This window comes from Vanessa atalanta, chromosome 17, assembly GCF_905147765.1.
Source record: "Vanessa atalanta chromosome 17, ilVanAtal1.2, whole genome shotgun sequence".
Taxonomy (NCBI): Eukaryota; Metazoa; Arthropoda; class Insecta; order Lepidoptera; family Nymphalidae; genus Vanessa; species Vanessa atalanta.
The window spans coordinates 4578870-4601362 of record NC_061887.1 but is presented as its reverse complement, the minus strand read 5'-3'; the positions used below and the strand labels follow the sequence as shown (position 1 = coordinate 4601362).

Sequence of the window (22493 nt, the reverse complement as noted above, 5' to 3'; positions counted from 1 at the left end):
TAGATTACATAACAACCTGATTACATAAGATAACTCACGACGTATTTATATCTTGCTACTTCATATTAAAGTTTATTAGAAATAACTAGTATGACCCTACGTTTGTCAAATTTACTAAATATGCCTATAATTTACAAACAGCCCAGTAATTTGCATGATTGAATAACCCAGTCCTTTACTCGATGCACAATGGCATGTTCCTTTGTATTTTAGCTTAAAATTAAACATGTTTAATTAATTTTGAAATAGTTTGTTGTGCGGTACAGCGTTTGGTTTATCAAGATTTAAATGTGAAAACACGATAATAGCAAAAATAATGAGCAGCCGATCCGGAATTGATGAAAGCCGGAGATACAAGAACTCAACGTCGGACTGTCACAATATATGACAGGTCGTTAAAACCAGGAGCCGAGTGGGAATAGTAACATGTGGTTATAAAAATTGTAATTTTAGCATCCGCTCCATGAACTTACATGATCTTTTATTCATATTTATCGTAATATTTATATCCAACAAAAAATATATAATTAAACGTCGGTATTGTGTTGTTACAAATAATACCCTACTTATAATTATGCAAATATTTCATTTTGTTGTTTCGTTTGAGATGTAACTAAGCTCTTATTATTTTTTGATGATTATTGTGACAGGGTAAAGATATGCAATTTATCAAAAAAATCTTTACATTTATTTTTATTTAAAGAACACTTTTTACATTTACAACATACCTAATAAATTACCTACTACAAATCTTTACACTTATCTAGATTTTCAAAAATACTGAAGGTGTTAAGATGGAAGGCGGTTTCAACCTTAACCATATTCATATAGGTATATAACATGACGAGCTTCTTTAAAAAGGATTACTTAGCATGATAATACAGTTTGTCGTCGTTAAAGTAAAGAGAAGTAATCTACATGGATTAATTATTCAATTAAGTGTATGTAAAAAATATATTTATTTCTTTATATTAAATGGTTTATTATGGGTATAATAGGACCATTACAAGTAAGATATAAGCACTTGTAACTCAATCTGTTGTATCTGGCTTTAAATGTACTAAAGTAGGCCTTTAAAATAATATGTGTCCTCTAAATATCAGCTGTATAAGAATACAGGAATTATTACCCTTCATTACAACTATTATTTCGCCTGGCAGGTTATCTACTCGCTATGTACGTATATAAAATAGTACTTATTTCATTTTTTTTGATCAATAAAATCAAATCTTCCTTTATTTATGGTAAACCAAAATCTTTCTTCTTTTCATTATACTAGTGACATCTACGATTGAGTTTTCAAAAACATTTATAAATTCTTATCACCGCCATCTTGATAATTTCTATTCACTACTCAATACTAGGTGTCGCTTAAGTTTACTTCACTAGTTATGTCTTGCCATCTTTTTAAATATTTCAGTACTATTACCGAACATTGTAAGAAAGTATTCTTCTAATTTTCAATAGATGTCGCCACTAGCACCTTTCTTTAATAATTCAGTGTTGCTGCCAGTAATAAATAAATATAACCTGGGCGTCTCCCACAAAATGTTATAAGAGCGAATTTAATCTGTGGTTATATGAGCGAATGACCTGAATGAATACAACTCCTTAAACTTGTCAAAGCGATCCGATTTCTGAGTGCATCGCTTTCTGGAGACTGGAACTTTGAATGGCCGGGTAGTGGGCTATGTAGTGGCTGATGTGTTGTGTGCTGAGTGATACTTTTGTGTTGTGATTTGTTTATGAATCAGAACCCTTCTATTTTTCTTAATGAGAAACTAACGAAAAGGTATGTAAAGTTCGTATAACATAAGAATAATATTTACTTATAGCGCTTAGAAAGTACCCTAAGAAACATGAATGGATTACTGTGATCTAATTCAATCCTGGCATGTTGTTCATGTAACATATTGAACCAAGATATTTAACCACAAAAATCTTTTCTTAAGTGAAAAGTATTAATAATTGGCCACATTATCTATTTGATTACAAAATTGCGGCCAACAAGTTTTATCTCACGTGATCTTAATTCTTAAAACCGAATAAAAAAGAAATATATATATATATAAATAATTTTTAACAAGTTTAAAAATTAAACTTATTTCAAGGCTTATTTATAATAATAACAGTACTAATGTAAACTTATTTACATTAAATATAATTTGACAACTTATGTTGACTTATACATTATATATAAATTAAAGAAGTTAAATTTAAGTGATTACAACAGATATACAGATAGATGGATATAGAAAACATATTCCTTGTATTAGAATAAAATTGAAATTACAAGTTTTTTAAGCATTTAAGATTATACTGTTATTGCAAAGTAATTAGTTAATTACTATAAGATATATAGGATAAGAATTGTGTTCCTATGTTATTCTTCTTTTAAGTCAGATCAATATGAACCTCCTTGAGCTATTTAAATACTTTATATAGCTCAAGGAGAAATTTTGTATGTCTTTATCTTAAGAATCTTCATTTTAAGAAACATGTTACATGTGTCCTAAGCTTTTTTTGCTATTCATAACAAATACAATGAGGGAACCAAACATAAATAATCTGATATTATTATTGTAGGTAATTGAATATATATTTTTTTGTTTTAAGACATTTTCCTCTATAATTAGGTAAATTATGATTGTTAATATGTTATTTCCTGTCGTTATTAATTATTTAATTATAACTAAAATTATATTATATAAATTAATATAATTATATTATAATAATACAAAATTTATGTTATAAATTATGACGAAGAGTAATTATAATTTAAATCTCTTTTGAAACGATACTGTCAATTAGTCATCATTTACTACTTGACTATTTATAACATATAAATAAAGATAAGTAATATAAAGGTACTTATTTATTATTAGAATTTGACTGTAATTTGTTCGCGCTGCATTGTATCGACTAACAGTAGGTAAGTTTAAAATAAGAAATACCTGGCCATATTAGTCCATAGACCAGGATCACAGTTTTAATGACCACCAATGTCTGATAAGAATATAATATTGATTCAAGAATAATCACTAAAAAAAGTCATGAAATAATCAGGTTTATATCCTGCATCCATTTTGAACTATAAATAACCATCTGTTAAGGATATTATAATGTGAAGGCAAACACTATTTTCTCTCACTTTTACAATCCACTGCTACGACAATCCGACCGTAGAGAGACCCAGCGCAGGACAGGATACATGCTTTCCATGATACGGCGGTGTAACACTACCAGTTTCCGAAGAGTGAGTTGTTAATTAGCTCCATGACGGAAAACCCAATAAATAACCTGGTGTTCGAATCAGATAATTATCGGGATCCGAAAAAGCTAGTCACTCGCCCAACAAGACAGCCAAAAATTGTCATAATTATTATCTATACAATTTAGTATACTTAAACTGATATATTGCTAGGTAAAGGTTCATTATCATCAACATCATCGTCAACCAATCGCAATCCCCTGCTGAATATAGGCCTCTCCTAATGTGCAAAGTCAAAAATCTTGATTCAATATAGCACTGTTACATTTGCTTATTGATAGTCAAAAATCTACGAAAGTCGAAAGAAACTCAGCGGGAACCGTGCACACGCTTTTCCGTCTTTCGCATCCAGCCTCTATTATATACAGGCAAATGCCTAGGAAAAAAGTAATGATTACATAATGATTACAGCAAATGTAATTTTGCAGAAATACGTCAATCATTTGTCATCACCATCATAGGATCGACGCAGTGTTTTATAACAATGAAAGATATTTTATAGGCAGGTTTTGATAGCAAGCCGCCTGCCTGTCGCCAACCATACGTGGTGGTGCTTTTGCTGGTTCGTTGGAATCCCTCCATCATGCAAGGTCCTGCGCATTTGATGGATGTACAAAAAAATGAGTGGAGTGTTACGACACCCATGAGTTGAGAATTGCTAGGTGTTATGCTATTGCACGAAACCACACGAAAATACCTTGGACGGATTTAAATGGAGAGCAACTTGACCGCGACAATCATTCAGTAAAATAAAAAACAATAATATGTAGACTATATAATATAATATATTATATGGCCTTCGTGTTGGTATTTTGAAAAATTAAGTAGTAAGGTGGTAGTTGTTTGAATATCAATATTTTTATTATTTGCGTGCCTACGATACATTTTTTTACCCATTGTATATTATAAAAAAATTATACTGGCACTATTAAACAATTTGCTCCGTTAACTACATCGTTTCATAAGTTACATAAGTAGGTTGTTACTGGCCACTACAAGTTACAGTAGGTCCAATATGAGAAAATATAAATGTCAGGGCACATCCCATAACGCGTCTAATCAGTATACTTAATATCTATTTACTAATAATAACTTAATTAATATAAAACATTACACTTATTTGTTGATTGACGAAAATCTACCACCGGTTCGAAAGGATATATTTATATTTTTTAACAATCAACTTCCAATAAGTAAAACGCCCTGGAGGTTACCTAGGGACTACCTGCTATGTGCATGTCGGTTGGCACACAGTGTCCCAAGAATCCTCCAATTAAATCATGTAGCTAATCTTTAAATCAAAGGGAAAAGAAAAATGTAATAAAAAATCTAGTAATTTCTTCTTCAAAGTAAAATAAAGTAACAAGTAAGCACTTGGCTTAAAATAACTTATATTGTAACAATTAAAAAGAGTACATTCTTTGAACTCGACGTGTTTTAATGAAAGTAGGTTAGGTGTATTAGAACTGTGAGAGCGTTAAATATAAATTGTATGAATTACAACGCCATATTTTAATTAAAGCCATCAGTTAACGATCCTAGTTGTCTGTTTCTCGTCTTACTTGAGATCGAATTAAATGAATTAACCCACTTACTCTCATTTGCATTTAGGGCCCCTGTAAAAACACAAGTGCTTAAGTTAATCATTCATCTATTCATGGCGTGTAATTAATTGTTCTATTATAATTCAGTAATTTAGAGTTGTCGTTGGTAACTTAAAACAATTGTGGTGGTATTTGTGCAAACCTTGCACGAGAAGATTTTAACAAAACATTACCGTACAATAAAAATAATTCCATGTACAGCGTGGCCCCAGCAACGCGTGGCCGGATCTGATAGTACTTCATATATTTCACTGAAGAAAATTGAATCGAAGCTTTATAAGACCATAAATAAAAATAACCTCTCAATTGGTATATGACGTCTTTCTTTAATAAAATGTAATCGGAAGCAGACGATACAGACTTTTAATGCTTATAACACAGTCTTATAAAGTTTCACTATCGTATGCTAAAATTGTTTGATCAAATCGTTGAGTTAAATGAATCACCAACCATATTGTTACCAACAATTATGACCACCGAGTCTCAATTTTTTTTGCACTCGATGTAACTGTTTGTATTCTAAAATAAAAGTTAGGCTTCGTTCGCACGAACTTTAGACGCAAATATATTCTAATTCGACGAATTTCTTGATAACTTATTATTAAATGCAGTAAGAAATTTCGAGAATATATCTAGTGTCGTTATATAATGAAAAATTGTCTCGTTACTATAGTCGCTAGCAGGTAAGTCTGCATGATCTCTAAGTCCTGGGCTTAAGTACCTCTTGGACTAATAAGAGATGTTTAATATTTCTTACAGCGCCATTGTCTATGGGCGGTAGTGACCACTTACCATCAGTTGACCTATTTGCTCATTTGCCTACCGATATCATAAAAAAGCATTGTTTCACATTGGTGCACATTGGTGCCTCAGAAATGACGTAACAGCGTAGTATCAACGACTATTGGTCCGGTCGTAGCTGTTCAGGATTGCCGCTTCCATCAAACGATGAAAGTGAAGAATTCATGTGCACCCATGTTATCGCACAAACTCGTGAACTAAGTATAATATCCCCCGTGCAGTCATTTGTCAGATCTACTGACTACATTCGGCCCGAGTTATAGTGTTCTCAAAAATTTAATACTATTATATATGTGCATAAAATATTAACTGTAATTTAAAATTAACTTCTTTATTTTTTAATGTATGAATATACTGAAATGCAAAGACCTACATTTTTGTTCCATTGTTTTTTATGACTTTTAAATAGTACGAATTAACTTTAGTATAAATATGTTTTATAAAACTTACTCTTCAAGCGTGATTTTTCTGTTTTTGAGGTAAGACCTTAAAACAGTATGAATTGCACGCTTATTATAATAAAAAAAGTAATATTAAATATAAAAATGTTTATGCTTTATTTTGCATAAAGCAGAATGATCAGTATATCTTTCATTTTAATGTTTATAGGATTTTTATTTTACTAATATAACAAAAGACAAGATTTACTGAAAATATCTAGTAAGTGATTTATTCTACTAAATCAACTTCCTGGTCAACACGTCCTTGATACCTTGTTGTATTGATAACGTAACGTATGGTATTAGGTATGTTAAAAAGTAGAGTGTCGCTACATATTTATTGTTCGTTAATCTGCAATATTTACAAAAAATCAGTCAATAAAATAGTTATCGCAAGTAAAATGTGTCATATTTTATATGAGCTCGATCAGGGTGCTTGTATCCAGCATTATTTCTGGATACAAGCACCCTGATCAAATGTTTCATACAATAATTATAAAGTGATAATAAAAATGCATGCAGTCCCGTAAACGTGATGCATGAAAAAATATATATATGAAATAAAATTCAACCTTGAAAAGCATCGACGGTTTATTCGTTCGTGTACAATGAGCCTTAGCTACTATCATTAGCGGGCTTGCTAGGATGACTCACTATCAGCGATTTGCTTGTTGCTAGCTGCACTGCTGTAGAAGGTCAAGACGTGACAAATGGTGCCACTAATAATTGCAACGCATGTAATGAACACGTAATACTAACAAATATGGATTTACCGAGTATTGTATAACGAATGAGTATTTGCATTGTTTTATTTTTATTGAAAATATGAACTTACTTCATAACGGGAAAAATAGTCTTCGTTTTCCCAAAGTATGTGCGAGATATTTCCATGCACTACACCACCGATTTTATATACATTTATGGGATTGTGTTTGGATATAAAATATCAAAGTACTATTCTTTGTTTGTTGTTAAGTGGGTTCATCGTCCTCCTGCTCTTATCCCAATTTTGCTTGGGGACGGCGCAGCATGTCTTCTTCTTCCATACTTCTCTGTAGGACGTATATCGTCTTTCACACAATCCATCCATCGTTTCTTTGGTCGTCCCCTATCTCTATGACCATCCACATCCATTCTCAAAACCTTTCTGACAACCTCATTCATGCGACATATTAATTGAAGGTGTATGAAATGAAATTGAGGAAGTTTGTTATCTATAGAAATATTGTATTTTGAGTATCAATGAAAAACGAAGATCCCAAGCTTCATAAAGATGATTGAAACTTGTTTTTTTCAATATCTCATTAACGTGTTTGGCGCCAGTAACGTCGGCGTCGTATTAATTAGAGACATTCTATGCCACGTATTGAATTTATTGACTTATCTATTTTTAGAATTTACTTTGTCTCTATCTGGAACTCAAAAATGGATTGGATTTGGAATTAACTTATATCAATAATATTATAATAACCGCTCGTGAATAGCCTATTGCTGGGCAAATTTTATGACACGTCTCTTATTAAAATGATGGTTTAATGCTTGTTCCAAAATTGGCAAAATTTTATCCGATACAGGTAGGAACATTCGCACGATGATCGCTAAGTACGAGATGAATTGAAAAGACCAATAATACAAGTTAAGTTGCGTACTCTTTTATTGAACCTGCAATTTTTAATTAACGATTTCTATCTACTAGGTCACCTCGGCTCACTATAAATGGCCGAATTAAAATGCTTTATTATAATGATATTTATATATTATTAATAAGTATTCAAAATCAAAATATACTTTATCCAAGTAAGTACGTAAAGTACTGAATACACTTTTTGAATCCTTCCATCTATTGAAAAAAACCGGCAACAAATTCATTAATTCAAATTAAAATTACTCTAGCATTTTAAACTCGTAGGTACGTCATCGACAACTTTAATGAAAACCAATCCCAATCCATCAAACCCATTGATGTGACGTCATCGATCGAAGGAAATAAACCGTTAAACGTACTTGTCACTTCCTATCGATCGTCAGCGATAAAAATAATGTATTTTATCGTTATACGAAACGATCGACTACTTTTATGAAATCCAAATATCATCCTCGTGGTATTAAAAAATATAATTTTTAATAATACAAGAGTATTTTAATTATACAAATATTATTATAAAACATGCCTTACAGAATAACAATATCTGAGAGAGGGATATTTAGAATGATAATATTGTATATTTAGAAAAAAAAAACAATCTAAATAATTTTCTAATCGACCAATCGAATCGACTACCGAAGATGATCGGCCAAAAAAGCTATATAAGATAGATATAAGTGGAAGTGATCACTTGGACAAGTCTTTATTATAAAAATTGGTATAATGAATACTCTCATGGAAATTTCAGACTGATTTCTTGAGAATCTGAAACAAGAGAGGAGAAGAAAACATTAATCATCATTTATCTCCGGTTTTTGGTACACGAATCATAATCAAAACATTTATTTCGCTAAAATAGTTCAGAACACTTTTAACCAATCAAAATTGATTATCACCCATCAATTTATTTTTACAAACGTGTTTACATCAACAATAATGGGTCAACAGCCGCTCTACTTTATTACAATGCTCTGGTCTGGCCTATCCTCAACTCCACCCGTTACCATTGTAGGTAATAAAGTGATTAATTCAGGACAGAAATGTGGTCTAGCGATCCATTTGAAATTAAGGCCAATGCGAACTATTCACGTCATCTATTGTCCGCTCTCATTAGTACATTTACGTAGGTATTATCTCAATTATTTTTAACTACAACTTCGAAAAGTTACCGGACTATTGTTATGCTAGAACATTCTTAGATTAATAAGAACAGAATAATTGGATTCTCACAAATGAATAAACCATAATACATAATTAATAAAAATAATACAGAAACGAAGTTTTGATTTAATTTGCAATATAAATTTAATTAATACAAAGGTTGTCTGTCAGTACAAATAATAAATTAAAGTTAATGTTATCCCATTATACATAGGTATTTGAAATTAAATTATTACAACACTATAATTTACGTATTTAATATAGAGTTCAATAAACTCGAATAACTTAGATGCGTGCTAATGGAACAAATCGTATTTATCACAGAAGAAAAATTGACACTGTATGATAACAGTTAATTTCTCAACGCTTTATAATGCAACGCAATTTAATCTATACGAGTTAACGCTCGCGACATCATTTGTTTTTCACAACGCCTTAAGATAAAATAATTATTCTTAGAAATAAACTAACACACAATATATTCTACTAGCTATCCTGGCTTCGTCTTATGACACCCAATGTCATACTTCTCAGGTCCTTCTTAGAACTATTTTTATTTAAGTGAATATTTTAAATAATAATTAAATTGAATCAATTGATCTAGAAGTAACTGAGAAAACTCGGACAAACCGGTTTCCTCGTTTATATAAATACTACTTATATGAGGAATTCCGTTCTCGTAGTTTATCTTAATCACCCTGACTTTGCGTGGGCAGGATTAAGGTACTTAGTGGGTTTTTTTTCATGTATTTGTTTAGTGGTTCGATTATAAGGCTGCAGATCATGTTATCCTGAGTTCATACGCGTTAATTTGGGTTTTTCTGTTACATATTCTCCGTAGCGGTCTAATGTTTGGATGTTATCCATGTTTATTTTCCCTTGCTTCTAAAGCCGTTTGTGTTTGTCTAAACTTTCTCCATTTGGGTCGACATCAAATTCAAAAACATTATCTCAGACTAATACAAAAAGGTTAACGGCGTCTACTTTATCAAAACTGTAGTACCGACCTAACCTTCGGCTTCGGCCACCGTCGGCCAAAGAAATTTACCTTCGGCCAAACTTTTAGCATCAGCCAATATTAGTAAGACAACATGAGACACATTTACTGAGCGTTCGTTGTTGTCGATTACAATTACATTGACTATCTGTCTTAAAATATCGAACATATTTTATGTATGAGTATATATATTATACGCAATGAGAAAATTAATATAAAGCAGATAAGATTTAGCTTGAATGAAAAAAATAAGCATGCAACACAGCACAAGTGACAGAAGTGAAACTTCTTGATGCGTTACAAACGTTACGTATAGAAACGTCACGCGTAAATTCTTTAATATTTTACTCCGAAGAACAGTATTTACTCTCTAGTTCTATCATATTAAACGAATATTGCGGGTTCAAACCGGTGAACCATGACTGAGTATTCATGTACTAATTTCTCGTTTAATGTCGATTTTGAGAAAACCTCCATATGTCGTGTAAAATTATTTATACTAGAACTGTGTCCACCACGCTCATTGTAGCAACTTGGTGAAAGAAGCTTCTCAAAGAAGAGGCCCAGTAAGACATTCATATGCTGTTACTTTACTTTTTACTTTATATATTTGATTAGCATTAGTTGTGTAAACTAAATTGAGAGTGTAATTAACATAATGATTAGTCATATACTTCCGCAATCTCGGCAATAGCGAATTTAGATTAGATATATTCTTGACTAGATTTGCAATTTTAAGACCCTTCGATTAACTTACCCGGCGACTGCCCACGTGGTACGCCTACTAGAACAAGATTTCTTTTAAGACATGTTGTAGTGTCTTGTTAATGCCGTGTAATCTTGCAATAAAACTTTCTAGTGTATTTGTATTTAATGCTTCATTCGTGTCATACCGTCGTTATTCTAAATGATATTATCATTTGTTCCGACAATTTGAACGATATAATATTTAATTAATTAGATAAAATGTGTTAGTAAAAAGAAAAGTGACATAATAAAGTATTGTGTTCGAAGTTTATTTTATAATAAAACGCAATTATATTTCACTCATATACATAATAAATACGCCTATATATTTATTGATATATAATAATAGATCAAACTAAATATAAATCTACTTGTCTAGACAAACAAATTTACATTCGAAATAAGCATTTTTATTTGATGTATAGCATTCGGCCGTTAATCGCGATCATTCCTTTTTTTTTCTTTCGAAGTCTTAATTAGGAACAAATTCCAATTTTCGACATATCTAATACATCTATGTTAAATTTCCTTATCTAGGGTTGTTTTAATTTCTATTTATTTTGATGCTTATAAAAAAGTGTTTATATCGTAAACTTAATTTTTCGTTGACTTTAAAAAATTTACGCTTTTATACATTGTCTATTTACTCTTCTGGATTAGGTATTTACAAATCAAGGTACATGGCGTTAAATAATTAGATAAATATTTTAAACTTTTGCTACTCATTTAATTATTATTTCGTTAAAATTTCTGATAGATAACATAGGTGCAAAATCGTCGGATTCATATTCGTAGGGTCCAGTTTTTTATCATAGTTTCTGACCCTTCATTATCCTTAGTAAAACAACGAGGATATAGGTATCTATTTGCTACGGGCTGCCGGGTACTGTTCATGTAATGTAAACGTTTTGAGTGTAAATTATATCTTTAAAAATGCTTCCGCCCGCGTATTGCAGGTGTTAGGTATATTTTAAAAAAAGATAATCTTTATAGTTTCATAATTGAGCGACAGCTGTTTATTACGTAACACATTTTATCTGTAGATAGAGTTATTAAATTTGTTGTTTATTTATGTTACGTTACAATATTTTTATAATTTCTAATTATATCTATCTAGTACAGGGTTCGAATAAATATTGTAATCCTGTATGAACTGCTACAAAATATCCGCCGCCCTTAGCGCCGTAAGAAATTTTAATTATTCCTTATGCGCCACTAACCTTGGAAACAAAGTTATTATGTCCCTCTGTTCCTGTAGTAGCCAGTGGCTATCTCACCCTTCAAGACACATAACAATTCAAAGTATTCCTGCTTGGCGGTAGAATATGATGAGTGAGTGGAACCTACCTAGACGGGCTGGCACAAAGCCCTACCGCCAAGTTAAACAAGTTTCCAATTACAATAATAAAATAGTATAATGATGTGTCGAAACGATTTCATTCGCTTTAAATCTGACAGTAAGTAGGCACTTGAGGTTATTCATCTTTTCTTACTAGCGGTAAACATGTCACCGAGCTTATAGTCGTATTTTTAAACTCAACACAATTAGTCACACTGTAACTGCATCTGTTATCTACATTTCATTATTAAAGCTTTCGTTAAAATAATTAAGTGTTTTATGTTTGTATTTTTATTATTTACAGAAACGTTATCAAAAACATTTGGTATTTTCATAAAATTATAATAATTCAATATCTATATCTATACATACAATAAAATTGGAGTGTACTTTTGTAATATTAGAATAACCGCTTTTTATTATATCTATATGAATGTATACACGGTACATATACCAAAATAACATTTTTGACAATTTTTGTCTGTCTGTTTGTTCCGGCTAATCTCTGGAACGGTTGGACCGATTTTGACGGGTCTTTCACTGGCAGATAGCTAGTGTAATAAGGAGTTACTTAGGCTACTTATATTTTAGAATTATATACAAAATGACGCTGCTCTCGCGCATGCCACCACTTCGCCGTCACGTCGGGTGCCTCCTAAAAGCTGCCTAATACTGAATTAATAAGTTATTGTAAAAAATACGACCTCAACAATAACTTTTTTGTTAAATTCAAACGCGCTCGAAGTCGCGAGCACCGCTAGTATCTAATAAAAAAATCGTTCGTTGATAACATTATTTATGTCTAAAATGATTTATTTCAATAAATATCGGTTACCTACTCGGTCTACAAAATTCATATAGTGAAACGTATAATTATTAAATTTGTTTTTGATCTGATACAGCTATCATTATCACACAACACTATCATTTGTGTCAAATGAAACGCTTATCGCCCATAATGAAAGTACTTAAATCCGAATACATTTAAAATCAGTTTGTGTTCTACAATAAAAACAAAATTAAATTTGATCTATAAAATGATGATTTTATAGAACAGTCAGTATTGTTGTGTTCCGGTTTGAAGGGTAAGTGAGCCAGTGTAACTACAGGCACAAGGAACATCTTACACTCCCAGGGTTGGTAGCGCATTGGCGATGTAAGGAATGGTTAATATTTCTTAAAGCGCCATTGTATATGGGCGTTGGTAACCACTTACCATCAAATGGCTCATATGCTTGTCCGCCAAATTATACCATTAAAAAAAGCTTTGTGTAACAGCCTATAGGTATATTTTCTTCTTAGGCTTTACGAACAGTAATTACTCTTTGTCTAAAAGATAACATTATTTATGGCTGAAGATTACCCTGTCGTACTCGATGTATTAATTAGTCATAATAATTTACTATAGGTTGACATTTGTAAAATAAGCGTGCTAGTTGTAATAACGTTTTACATTTGTATAAATCATATTTTGATATTTAAATGTCCACCTTCAGTAGTGATGTGTCATATTTACAAACATAAATCCTCAAGATCTAGCACAAGTAGGTTTCTAATAGAACGATCTCATTGTTAGTTAGTGTCCATAAAAACAATTTGTCAAATAAGACTCGTCTTGAATCATTAATTTAAAACGATGTAGATATTATTATAGATATAAACATAACTCTTTATTGGTATATATGGACTATCTGTACATTATATATAATAAAATTCCGCAGACATTTTTAACTTTGCCGTTTCAAGTTTCAAGGCATATCGATACAAGGTTATATAGATGATAAAAAAGCGTGGAGTTAATGCTTGTTGACTTCCAGGCAGGAGACATAACACACATATATAATTGTATTTAACTAACATGACTGTATTTTTAGATGTTGAAAAAGAGTAACTGAGTTTCTTGCCGGTTCTTCTCGGTAGAATCTACATTTCGAACCGGTGGTAGCTTTAAAAGTGCTTGTAAAAGCCTACTTGAATAAAGTAAATTTTGATTTGTTTTGATTAAATTACTGTTAGCAAAACGTAGCGTCTACTGAATCTTATATTATTATGTTATGTTTTAAATAGATTATGTATACATGGAGATTATTGTCGATATAAAAATATCTATAAATAAATGCTGACTAGACGCGGCCACAACTTGTTTTAGCGATTTGTTGTGCTTTGATATCTTATGTAAAGTAGGTAAGAGACCGTAATGTTCACTGCTGGATTAAAGGCCTTCGTTCCTCTTACGGAAAAGGATTGGGAGCTTATTCCACCGAGCTCCTCGACCGCACTAGGTTGCCGGATTACTTGCGTACATGTACGGTTTCCTCACGACGTTTCTCTTTACTACAGAGCACAACAATCATTGTCAGCACTTTAGTAAAATTGGCTAACGAAGTATTAAATAATTGTGTGGTAAATATTTTTAAAACAAAAACCTTTATAAGATATTTAGTTAGGGACTTAATGAATTGTTGTCAATAATGTTTAGATATATAATAAGCTAATAATATCCGACCCGGCTTTGCACGAGTGCAGTTGTTTATTAACGAAATTTTTATGGTATAAATATACCTAATTTATATCTTATAGCACTCCGGCATATTGTGTTTTTATACCCGTGAAGTGTTTTTAGAAATGAATCATTAGTTCCGAAGATTAACCTCACCTACATACGAACAAACAAATGTTACCACAATACAGCTAACAGTATTATCACAAGTTTAAATATATAACAATAATACACCTTATTGCACAAAACGGTAAATTTTAAATCAAATAAATAAGTGATACAAGTTCAAAAGGCGCATCAGAGGCTAAACTAAGAGCAGAGGAAATAGTCCAATGACGTTAAACAAAATGTGTCCTTTATAGGTAATATGTAAACGTTATGTAGGGAATACATAAAAAAATAAAACACATGCAACTCGATACACGTGACATAATGTCAGTAACTGTTTTCATAAACGATACATGTACGTTGGCAATCAGTTCGACCTTGAGATGACCCTGATTACACAAGTTGACATACAATATTTTTTTTTAGTGCTTAAATATTAAACATTTTTTAAAACTTTGTATACCAAAGTTTTAAAAAATGTAATTGAATAAAAATTGGAATGAAATCGAAATGAAGGTAAAACATATGAATGTATGTAAAAGTAGGTAATGTACGGTATCATTACGTTAATCCGTTTCGCCGCCTATTTATCGTCTGTATATACGAAGCCTTCACAAGCTTAGCCCGCTTTGAGCACGTTTAACCCTTTTCATCCTCTTAGGGATCGTATTGCGAAAAATCCCTCCTTAGTGGGTATTTATTTACGAAAAGAACGAAATTCTTAAATGTCCTAAGCCGTGTATAGTCTGAAGGAAGAATAATGCTTTTGAATTAAAATATCTTTCACATGGGCCGTCGAAATATATGTAAATACAAATGTTAGACTAGTTTATGGCTTTGATTTTATGTCGAATCAACTCTTTGTTACCACAATCTGGCTGCTCTTTTGCTTTGCGTTATCCATTAAAGTTCTATATTAAAATAACAAACCCTTTAGAGTTTTGTCATGTCCGTTTTCTGTTAATTGTACCTCCAATCAACTTTTTTACATATAGATTTTTACTAGTGCTCAGTGGTGAACGAAAACATCTTGAAGAAACCATGTGTCATATGAAATTCTGCCCCAGCAATCTGCATCATGGTACTAAGCTCATCTACTTTAGGGCCTTCTTCTAGGCATCTAAAAGAGATGAGGCTTTGACCCAGCTGTGGACAATTCGGTTGTTACGTTTTATAGAATGAAATATAAGTGAAACCATTTAATTTATTAAGGCAATATCTCTTACGTTTTAATTGAAGTCTTTTTGCGGCACACATTGACTATCTGTCACTGAGAAGGTTTTTCGAAGTCAACTTTAGGCTTATTTTAAATTATCCACTAGACTCAGCGTCAGCTATAAAATATTAAAGTGGTAAAATTTAAGCTTAACTTTCGAAAATTAAAGTTATTTAATTACAATATTTTGAATTAGATTTAAATGTAATATTCGATTGAGTTATGTACAATGTAATTAATATTCGATTTATATGTGTATTATAAAAATATAACTAATAAACCTTAAAGCCAAAACAAAATATCACAATAAATTCTACCATGTAGGTACATTGTTCTACATTATTATAGATTATTTATTGAATAGAAAATACATTATGTATCACATAACGTGCTGAAATTATTATAATAAATTATCTGGTGGGTGGGCTTTGTGTAGATCCGTTTGAGTGAATACTGCTCACTTATCAATTATTCTATCGGGTAACACCTTTAACGACAAACTTTGTGTTACAATTTTTTAGCTGTGGTTGAATGAGCCAATGTTATTTCATTGTAAAGGCCGCACGAGATATAGCGTCTTAAATACCATAGTTGCAACAGCATTAACGAGAAAGGGAACTCAAAATTCGCTCATACACTGCCTTCCTAAAATATATATATATATCGGAGCGTGGTTACTTTAGTTGTTGATTTGGATAATTAATGAATCGAATAGTTGGCAATAATGTTTGATGGCTGATTTACTTATAAGAGCGGGTCACCCCGAATGGAGTTGTTAGTGTCATGACAACGCGAGTCGTGATGTTTTGACAAGCTTCTCGAATGCGATGGTTGCTTGCAAACCCATTTGCTCTTAATCGAGATGAATTATTGTAATCCTTTAATATTATTGTGATGTACGATTATTGAATCAATTAATACAGTGATTAGACGATATTAAATACGTTTTATTTTGTGAATATCTCCATTGCACGCCCACATAGTCTTACAAATGTCGGATCAATCCCCGAACCCAACTGTTCGGCATCCTGCTTCTCCGACATATATAACAATTGTACATACATTACATGATTACGTACTTAGAAATATTCTTGAAATAAATCTGATGTCACCGAAATGTCTCACTGTTCACCTAAACTTTGACTCTATAATTTCATGTTTACATATTTAAATAAAATGTAGACAAAAAGTAATTTACCAAAGTTTTCCTATAAAGAATTCCCTTAATACCATTATCAAGAATATTTAATTACAATTCTCTCTGATGTCACCCAAAAGTCCCATTCTCAGCCTAAACTTTAACCTTCAAAGTTTTATCTCGATTTCTTGAGTAGGTACTTCACAAACATTATAATATATTGTTATTTTAGGTTCATTTTATATGCCGGGTATACAGTAACGCAGGAAATTGCAATACTAATTACCTATTTTTTTTGCCAAATATTTAAAGTTTCAAATTAATTATTCTTATCAATACCAAGAAATTGTTATTATTTAATGAAATAAAATCGGTTATTACGGTTTATTCATAGCGCCGCTAACAACAGACTTTTTTTATTATTCGTCCGAAATGCGTTTGCGAGTTGCACATGTGTTTGACATTGACTCAAATCTGTTCATTTCGTTTTGTTTGTGTTTTAGGTTTCATGGATAAGGTAACCATACGTTCTGTGTTGAACAGATACTGTCCGATTCCTTACAAAAATTATGTTGATCTGGGTTTAAAAAAAAGAAAGATGAATTATTTTATTTTCTACGAATATTTCGCTTATTTCAAACAAATTATCAATCCTAGAAAAAAACCCTAGCACTTAGAATAACAGTTGTTGCGATGCTATTAAAAAAATGCGATTTTTTGCATTAAAGAAATATACCTAACCTCCCGTTTTAAAAAAACAAGACATGGCCACATTATCCACTCAGGACAACAGCTGGTTATAACAAGAAATAAAATACACTACAAAGATACATTTTGCTGTTTTTACACTCGAATGTAATATAAATGTTTCTATTTTAATTATTTTATTGTAATATTAATTTTGTTGTGTTACTGATATTGTGGTTTATTGATATGTATTTACTGTGTTCCGATTTGATTCAATCAAATTCAAAGTATTTTATTACAGGTTAGGATATATATAAGGATAGGCTCTCATATCCGATTTAAAGTGTAAAGATTGGTTTATACTTCTTGCTGTTCAATGGGACTAAACTGACGAGTCACCAATTATCATCTGCTATAATGGCTCATTTGTCAGACTGCCTTCCAAAAAAACCGAAGACGCTAGAAGTTAGTAGAGTTTCATCATCATTAGAATTTATAATATTATTGGATGGATCGTTCATCATCAAATTAAATGGTATACAATAAGGCCATGTTTTATTTCATGTAGGCGTAACATTCCATTCGAAACATTTAACAAATTTAAAGATATCGAATTGCTTAAAGCGTTACGGTGTTTAAGTTCTAAGTTAAAATATTTCTCTCACAATATATACAAAGTAAAAAATATCACCTACGTAATTGCATAAAAACAAAAAGTTCAATACACCAAACCAATGAATAAAAATATGTGCATTACTTAAAATTGTTGTTTATATGTTTGTATAAAATTAGCAACTTCCGAAAAAAATGGACAAAGATAATGATACCGTGCAAAAAATGCCCGTTTACATCAGTATTTTAAAATTGTATCTTTTAAATTTCGAACAAATATTTGTGGGCCCGATAAAGGTTTATTGTGAAATCAGTCTAAGGTTAAACAAACCTTGTCAGACCACACGCGTTGATGACGATGAATCGACCGACGATGATGCGCCCATACAAACACGTCGAAAAAAATTAAATAAACACATTGTTGCATTTAGCCGTTCAATAAATGTAAATATAAAAAACCGTACTTTTATTATGAAATGAAGCTGACCCGTTAAACGTGACTTGTGTTTTATATTGAAACGGTAAATAATATCTTTTTACATGACCCAATTGAACGTTTCAGAAACGTCAGTTTATGAAATACTGATCAAAGTAAGGTAACTAACCTAGCTCAATATTGAATGGTCGCCCGTTGCGTCATTAGCGACCACCAGCCAATGACCATTCAGATTAAAGTCAAATTAGTTAATCTGATTTTGATTAGCGTTTCAGAAACTCGACGTTAATTACTTACTACAAAATAAGGTGCAGAAAATTGTGGTTCTATTTGGTGCTCTCACTATTAAATCTCTTTACTTTCTACTTTTTTATCTTTTTATTTATGCTAAATTTGCTACTAGTAGCAAATAATAATATATAATATAGATTCTCCTTTTTTATTTCATATAAATTAATTACAGATAGTCAAAAAGGTAATAAAGATAAATGATCAATAAATAATATCATTAAATTGACTAATAACAATAAGCATAGTAATAGTAATGGTCAAATAAATTTATTTTAGTCATAAATTCTAGTAAATAATACACCCCTAATCATCAATGATTTAATTTACGTCCCACCCCTTCACGCCCTTACTGACAATATGAATTAACTTTTTGCTCAGTTTTATTACTATAAATAATAACTGGGTTTTTCGATTTAATTTAATTTAACCAAATGGACATTAGGTATCCTATGAGTCGGAATAAATTGCTTTGTTAATTACAAAATTTGTTCTCAAGTCACCTCGAAAAGCTGATAAAATTTAAAGAGTACATAATAGAACACCACTGGTAACGGGAAGGCTGGTTCATTTTCTGTTCAGAGAATCAGTATTGCTATTCAACTGAGGAATTTCTGCTAGCATTCTTGCCACCATTTAACGCCACGCGGTATACATTAAGTCTCTAGGCGTCCATACCTATGTATGTAAGTAAGGGTGTGTATATATTACTAACCCTCAGTTTAATTATTTCATTTTTCCTATAAATTCCATACACTAATATTATAAATATGAAAGTTACTCTGGATGCCTCCACACCTAAACCTCTCCACCGAATTTTTTGAAATTGGTATGAAGCAAGAACCCCAAGGATGAACGTAGGCTTCTATTTATACCTAAAACACGCGTCCCTAACATGAGGACGAATACTAGTAATCTATATAATTAAAAAAAAACTGTTACAATAAATAAAACGAGATATTTTTTGCACTTAAGAAATAGCCCTCACAAAATGTACACAGCATGGTATATGTATGGTATGGTATATAATAAAGTATTATCTATACATATAATAAAATTGGAGTGTCTGTTTGTAATATTAAAATAACCGCGTTTTACTAAATGCATATGTATGTATACACGGTATATATACCTAAATAACATCTTTGTACAATTTTTGTCTGCCTGTCTATCTGTTTGTTCCGGCTAATCGCAGGACCGATTTTGACGGGACTTTCACTGGCAGATAGCTGATGTGAATGAATGAAAGAGGAGTAACTTAGGCTACTTTTATTTTAGAATTATATGTAAAATAATAATAAAGTCACGCTTTTTTATTTTAATATAAATTCAAAGGCGCACGAAGTCGCGGGCACAGCTAGTAATATATAAAACGCCTCGATAGCAAAAAGGCACTGACGTATTTAGAGTATTAATATTAACAATTATACTTATTTCCGACTAAATTATATTAACTGCACTTTAAATTATTTCTTAGTCCTAGTTTAAAAAGTCATACGATTAATGGTAGACGTATTTAGTTCATTACATGTCGTGTTTGGAGGCTATTATTCAAATTAATCCCCAATTATACCTCATAACGACGCTAGCTCGTTATTTATTTGTCAAAGTATACCGCAGAACACAATAGTGAAACATATGCTTTAAACTGTTATAGAATTGCATTAATCATGTGCGAATACTAAACTGGATGAAACAATATAATATTTTAATCGATAATATTGTATGCGATAATTTGCACTACCAGGCGGAGTATATCTCAATTGAGAAATAAGTGATCTGTTACAACTAATTATTGTTTGTGCATCGCCGTCTGGGTTGATTCCAGCATTTCTTTGTCTAACATAATTACTTTGTAATATCGTGCTCCGGTTTGAAAGTTAGTTAAAACTCGAGGGACATAGCACCTTCACATCGTGATTGACGGCGCATTGTCAATGTAATGGAATGTCTAATAATTTAATATTACGTTCGGTACGGTAACTATGACCTCATTATATATATTTATAATAGAACACTATTTTGTACCCTTCAAAAGGGCGTTTCGCACTACAGGGAAAAAAGAGGAGATTTACCTTTTTTTAAAGAGCTTTGGAAGTATAGATTAACTCGGATATTATAGTATTTTATTTTAAATAAGGATATATTCATCAAGAACCGTTTGTCGTTTGTTTGTTTGTCGTAGGTACACAGTGTAGGCTATTATTAAATCATATAAAATACTCAAATCTGTAGTTTAATATCAAATAGGAATAAATCATATTCTTATTACAATTTTAATTCAAGTCACACATTATACATATGTAAACGTAACAGCCTTTTAAATGTCAATAACAGAAGCAAAAGGTCAACTTCCTTGCTGAATGAGAACATTTGGAACTTATTCCATCAAGCTGCAACATTGCTGGTTCAATACGTGGCAGAAGTTCGTTCGAAACATCTCACGATCGATGTTTTCCTTCACAACCGAGCGCGATATAAATACAAATTAAGTCAGTGATAACTCAGCGGTGTTTACTCTGATATGTAAGCGCGCTCGTCGATTAAGATTCACGAGTTCCACCTACTTGACCGAACTGGACCATCCTGGCGCAATTTACATATAGACCGGTTATATTACCTCACCAAAATTGACCATCTTGCAATAAATCAAAGATAATATACAAATTACGATCGAAAATGTACAATTTAAAATCGTTATAAAACCGAACATGCAAAGAAAATTTGTTATTTTGTTCCGTTACATCAAACATTAGTCAACCGTTTACTTTTCCGAATAATTTGCATATCGTAGCCATATGAACGAAAACTGCAGACAATTCCAAGTAAATTCGAGTATTTGTACATTTAACGTTTCTAAGAAGTTAAACTTTCCTCGTAACTTCTAAAAGTTGTACGAAATACATCAAAAATAACGACTTTGACGAAGTTTTGTCAATTGACAAACTTAAATTGAACGAATGAAGGTTGAAGAACGAATGATTCTTCACAAGAAAGAAGGTCAAATTAACTAAACGAATGCCCAGATATTGCACAAGTTGTACCGATCGCGTGTTCAAACGGTAAGCATTGTGTGACCTACTTGCGTGGGATGATAGCGATCTAATCAGAACGGAACAGCCGACCGGGTGAAATTTAGTAAAAGCCTTAGTGCTTTACAAACCTGGAAACCTCTAACTTATCTTAGCGTGAATAAAACAAAATGGCTAGGCTAAAACAAGTAAAGTTTATTGTTTATATAAGTACTTGCATGGCGGGGAAAATATTTACTTTACCGTGTCTGTTTGTTGAAGTTACAACTGCAAGCATTATTATAAATATATTTTATATATTTGTGAATACGAAAACAATGTTGTTTGCATATGGAAAATCAATATTAATATATTTTACAGTCGTTTCCATAGACAATTTAGAAGTAACTCGCAAATGATTATCTTGTAGTTTACTTCCGACACAATAGTTTAGTAAGGCCCTTAATGTCCCACTACTAATAATAGGCATAC

The 22493-nt window shown here is 31.5% G+C and overlaps 1 protein-coding gene across 5 annotated transcripts in view; it reads left to right on the top strand.

Annotated features, from left to right (window-relative positions):
• Positions 1 to 1640: 1640 nt before the first annotated feature.
• The window catches only part of LOC125070194 (dystroglycan 1), an 85176-nt gene continuing 64323 nt past the window's right edge, over positions 1641 to 22493 (top strand). For 4 of the 5 annotated variants that reach the window (XM_047679937.1, XM_047679938.1, XM_047679936.1 and 1 more), the window contains exon 1: positions 1641 to 1792. The gene's annotated coding sequence lies outside the window, so the exon portion shown is untranslated. The remainder of the gene's footprint in view (positions 1793 to 22493) is intronic. The other variant, XM_047679939.1, reaches the window with a different exon arrangement.